Genomic DNA, 6,000 nt, shown 5'->3' on the forward strand with positions numbered 1-6,000 from the left:
AAAATTAGCTGGGCGCGGTGGCGGGCGCCTGTAGTCCCAGCTACTCAGGAGGCTGAGGCAGGAGAATGGCGGGAACCCGGGAGGCGGAGCTTGCAGTGAGCCGAGATCCGGCCACTGCACTCCAGCCCGGGCGACAGAGCGAGACTCTGTCTCAAAAAAAAAAAAAAAAAAAAAAAAAAGGAAGAGAATCCAACCCTTAAAACATCAAAAAATGAATTATTTATAAATATTATGTGGCAATCCATTCAATTTTAAACAACTTACAGTGTCAATAAAACTATAACTCAATAAATTTCTCAGGCAGTAGAGTCCCTCTGCCTCTTCTTTAATATGAATGCAAACTTTATATGTGGTTTAGTAAATTGCTAGAATGAAATAATGGCATAGTTACGGGTTTTGAGGGGTTTTCTGTGTTTGTTTGTTTTAAACAGGGTCTGGCTCTGTCACCCAGGCTGAAGTGCAGAGACACTATCTCAGCTCACTGCAACCTTCACCTCCAAAGCTCAAGCCATTCTCCACCTCAGCCTCCCAAGTAGTTGAGACTACAGGCATGTGCAACCACACCCAGCTAATGTTCGTATTTTTTGTAGAGACAGGATTTTGCCATCTTGCTCAGGCTGGTCTCGAACTCCTGTGCTCAAGCAATCCGCCTACTTCATCCTCCCAGGGTGCTGGGATTACATGTGTGAGCCACTACACTCAGCTGGGTTTCTTTTAATGTTTGTTGTAATGATGAATTTTTTTTTTCAAGAGATTGGGTCTCGGTTTGTTACCCAGGTTGGTCTCAAACTCCTGGGCTCAAATAATCCTACCACCTCAGCCTTCCAAAATGCTGATTATAAAATGAGATTACAGGCATGAGCCAACCACACTTAGCCTGGATGTTTTCTTTCTTTTTCTTTTTTAGAGATGGGGGTCTCACCTCAGCCCTTGAAGTAGCTGGGATTACAGGCCTGTGACACTATGTCGAGCCAATAATGGCATAGAATAATTTAAGCAAAGAATAATTTGAGGACCCTTCCCAATTTCTTATTATTTAAGTGTATTGCACTTTTAAAGTTATCCTTGCATATCTTATCTCATGAAACCCGTGGTTTGTTAATGGAGGGACAAAAGGGAAGCTTGAGAGTTATTTCAAGTGAACATTGATGTGCTGTGTTACCACGAGTTGGATGTTTAAGTATTCCATTCATTCGTTTAATTATTGATTCATTGATTCATACATTTATTTACTTACATCATGAGTATTTAGTGAGCCCTTGACTTGTATCAAACACTATCTAAGTGTTGGGGATACAGCAGTGAACAAGTTTGTCAAAGTTCCTGCCTTCAAAGTACTTATATTCTGATGGGGGACAGTGACTATCAGCAAAAAAATAAATTAGACAACATTCTATTGTGATAAAAAGCTTTTGGAGAAAGAAACAGAAAGATGTCTTGTGGAATTATTGATGGAGCAACACACAGCAAGGGGAGGGGAAGGACCACTTTAGAGGGGGTGGTCAGGGAAGGCCTTTCTCTTTCAGAAGAAATGACATTTGAAGAGACACTGAAGGATGAGAAAGAGACAGCCTTCCTGGAAGAGGAAACAGCAAATGCAAAAACTCTGAGTTAGGAAAGAACTTGATGCACTTAAGAAACAAAAAGAAGGCCGGCACAACTGAAATCCACAAAAGTCAGACCCGAGGACAGAAAACTGGACATCCTCAGTGTGTATGTGGCAATTGAAACCAGGCATTTAGGATGAGGAGAGAGGCAGATAAAAGACCAGCACCAAGACCTCAGACAGTCCAACATTTAGAGGTCATTTATAGGAGGAGAGGAGGGGCCTCTTCTGTAAAATGCTGAGAATTCTTGAACTCAGGTGGTGAGGAAAAAAACACCTCTAAAATATTTTGAACTTCTTGGAGATATTTCTGTCAACAAAATTTCTTTGGTACCTATATCTTTTAATGACACTTGTAAAGGGGAAAAAAAAAATCTGAACATTTGAAACGTGTCCCTCCTTTTTTTTTTTTTTTTTTCTGAAACAAAGTTGTGCAGGCTGGAGTACAGTGGTGCAATCTCGGCTTACTGCAATGTCTACCTGCTGGGTTCAAGTGATTCTCCTGCCTCAGTGGTATAATCTTGGCTCACTGCAATGTCCGCCTCTGGGTTCAGGTGATTCTCCTGCCTCAGCCTCCCCAGTAGCTGGGATTACAGTCATAAGCCACCACGCCTGGCTAATTTTTGTATTTTTAGAAGAGATGGGGTTTCTCCATGTTGGTCAGGCTGGTCTTGAACCTGACCATGGTTGGTCAGGCCTGGCCTCCTTGGCTTCCAAAAGTGCTGGGATTAGAAGAATGAGCCACCACCATGCCTGGCTGTGTCCTGCATTATTGCATGTGTAGTTAATCACTTTACCTTTTTGGTAATGGTGGAACCTTATACTAAGTCCTCGTCAGTAGTGAAGGACCCCTTGACTACTGGAGCAGAAGCTAATCTAAGCAATCATACTAACAACTTTTGGTAGAATACAACAGCGTATCATCCAAGGCAGTTCATCCTTGCTTTTTAAGGTGGATTGGGGGGTGGCTGACAGCTATTTTGCTTTATAAAGAATGCTTTTAAAATGTATTCATATCCCTTGTATTGAACTATACATTAGTAACAACACAATCCTAGAATTTACTGTATTGGTTTTTTTGTTTGTTGAGACAGGGTATCCCTTCGTCACTCAGGATGGTATGCGGTGGTGTGATCATAGCTCACTGCAGCCTCAATCTCCCAGGTTCAAGTGATCCTCCCGCTTCAGCCTCCTAAGTAGCTGAGACTTCAAGCTTGTATCACCATGTCTGGCTATTTTTTTAGAAAAAAGTTTTGTAGGCCGGGCGCGGTGGCTCAAGCCTGTAATCCCAGCACTTTGGGAGGCCGAGACGGGCGGATCACGAGGTCAGGAGATCGAGACCATCCTGGCTAACACGGTGAAACCCCGTCTCTACTAAAAAAATACAAAAAAATTAGCCGGGCGAGGTGGCGGGCGCCTGTAGTCCCAGCTGCTCGGGAGGCTGAGACAGGAGAATGGCGTAAACCCGGGAGGCGGAGCTTGCAGTGAGCTGAGATCCGGCCACAGCACTCCAGCCTGGGCAGCAGAGCGAGACTCCGTCTCAAAAAAAAAAAAAAAAAAAAAAAAAAAAGAAAAAAGTTTTGTAGAGACAAGGTCCCACTGTGTTACCCAGGCTGATCTCAAACCCCAGAGCTCAAGCGATCCTTCTGCCCTGGCTTTCCAAGGTGCTGCAATTACAGGCATGAGCCACCGCACCCAACCAGAATCTACTGTCTAATTCTTCATTTAAAATGAGTCTTAAATATCAACAGGGAGAAATCCTGTAAAGGGACATATAAAGGGACAGAGAGGTGCAATGAGCAGCAGAAGAATGAAATAAGGACGAAGCTGCAGAAGGCTGAAGAGAAAGAACCAGAGACCAGGAGGGAGGCTCATGGCGGTATTCGTGCCATGTGGCCTGGTACAGTCTAACTTGAAAGTTGACTTGAAAACTAAACTGCTTTTGAGCATAAGTATTACTTTGAGGTGGGTAATGTTATCCCCATTTTTACAGATGAGGAATTACACACAGAAAAGCTAAATTATTTGCCTAAGGTCATACAGCATGGCTAAGCTGAAATATGAACCCAAGCAGTTTGAGGCCAAAGCTCACTCTCTTAACTACTGCAAAACTACACAGGGTTCCATTATATCATAGATCTTTCAGCCCTCTTGTATTATCCCATCCCAGTCTCCAAGGTCCCTTGGCTAAATTTCAGCTTTTAATTCTCATGTTTAGATATAATATTTAAAAGTAGGGTATACACAGACAATGGGATATTATGGAATACTATGGGATGTTAATAAAGTAGGTCTATATATATATATATATGGACATGGAAAGAAACCCAACTGTGTTGAGATGAGAAAAAGGCAAGGTACAAAAAGTGTGTATAGTATGTTTATTTTTCAGTAAATGAAAGGAATATATATATTTTGACTGGATGCAGTGGCTGACATCTGTAACCCCAGCACTTTGGAAGCCAAAGTGGGTGGACCCCTTGAGCTCAGGAGTTCAGGACCAGCCTGGGCAACATGGTGAAATCCCATCTCCACAAAATATCAAAAATTAGCCAGGCGTGGTGGCTCACCCCTGTAGCCCCAGCTACTTGGGAGGCTGAGATGGGAGGATCGCTTGAGCCTAGAAGGCTGAGGCTGCAGTGAGCCATGATCATGCCACTGTGCTCCAGCCTGGGTGACAGAGTGAGACTCTGTCTCAAACAAACAAGCATTATATATGTTGGCTTAGACCCTGACTAATCTGATATACAAATATATCATCTATCTATATATTTATTTGTATATTAGATGAGTCAGAGTCTGAACAAGAAAGAGATGGCACACTCAGATGCTGTTAATAAGGGAACTGCCTACAAATGTGTGGGCAGGGTCAAGGAAAACCAAAAAGGCGTGTTGGAGAGCTTCAGGGCTAGCTGAAGGGAGCTGTCATCTGTTGCATCACAGAAAGGAGTTGTCAGGAATTCTAGCCAGAGGGGACAGGAGGAAGGAACTGTTACCAGAAAATACGGTGTTGTTGAAGAGGGCTGCCCAACAGGAGCTGTAGCCTTCAATGGAGGAATAGAACCATTGCGAATTCCACACTCAACGAGGAAGAAGCTGGATAAATAAATCCCCCAACTTCTTCCCTCTGTACTCTTGATTTCAGGCTGGTGCGTCCCCATCCTTCCATTTCTCTGTTGCCCAAATCCTACTGGAAGAAGTGAGAGAGCTAAGGAGGCTGTTGACATTGACCATAAGGCAGCCTCCTAGGCACAGAGCAGAGAAAGGTGGAGAGAGGATAGGGAGAGGTGAATAGAGAATACCCCTATATTAGCATAAGGTAGTTCTGGGAATATTCACAAGAAACTAATTTCTGATGGAAATCAGACTTTTAAATGTATATTCTTTATTTTTTGGAACAGTTTTAGATTTATGTAGAGAGCTATCATACACTCCATACATAGTTTACCCTACTATTAACATCTTTTTTCGTTTTTGTTATTTAGTTTTGAGACAGACTCTTGCTCTGTCACACAGGCTAGAGTGCACTGGCGCAGTCTCGGCTCATTACAACCTCTGCCTCCCAGGTTCAAGCGATTCTTGTGCCTCAGCCTCCCAAGTGACTGGGGTTACAGACATGGGCCACTACACCCAGCTAATTTTTGTATTTTTAGTAGAAACAGGGTTTCACCATGTTGGCCAAGCTGGTCTCGAACTCCTGGCCTCAAGCGATCCGCCCGTCTTGGCCTCCCGAAGTGCTGGGACTACAAGCATGAGCCACCACACCTGGCCACCCCTACTAGTAACAATTTAAATGTGTATGGTACGTTTGTCACAATTAAAAAAACAACATTACTACATTATTATTAAAGTCCATTGTTTGTTCAGATTCCCGAAGATTTTACCTAATGTCATATTTTTGTTCCAAGATCTCATCCAGGTTACCACATTACATTGGGTTGTCCTGTTTCCTTTGGCTCCACTTGGCTGTGATAGTTTCTCAGGCTTCTCTTGCTTTTCATAAACTTGACAGTTTGAGAAGTACTGGCCAAGTATCTTATAGGACGGTCCTCTTTTGGAATTTGCCTGGTCTTTCTCATATTAGACTAGTGTTTTACAGGAGAAAACCCGTACAAAGTGCCATTTTCATCATATATTATCAAGGGTACATAGTCAACATGACTTATTGTTGATATTAACCTTGACCACCTGAGAGGTAGTGTTTATTAGGTCTCTCCACAATAAAGCAACTCCCCTTACCTCTCCCCTTTTCCATTCTTCCATAATCTCTCTAACTTCTTTTTTTTTTTTTTGACACGATCTCATTCTGTTGCCCAGGGTGAGTGCAGTGGCACCTTCATGGCTCATTGCAGTCTCGATCTCCCAGGCTCAAGCGATCTTCCCACCTCAGCCTC

The sequence above is a fragment of the Trachypithecus francoisi genome, unplaced genomic scaffold (genome assembly GCF_009764315.1).
Source record: "Trachypithecus francoisi isolate TF-2019V2 unplaced genomic scaffold, Tfra_2.0 Lachesis_group4, whole genome shotgun sequence".
NCBI classification, from domain to species: domain Eukaryota; kingdom Metazoa; phylum Chordata; class Mammalia; order Primates; family Cercopithecidae; genus Trachypithecus; species Trachypithecus francoisi.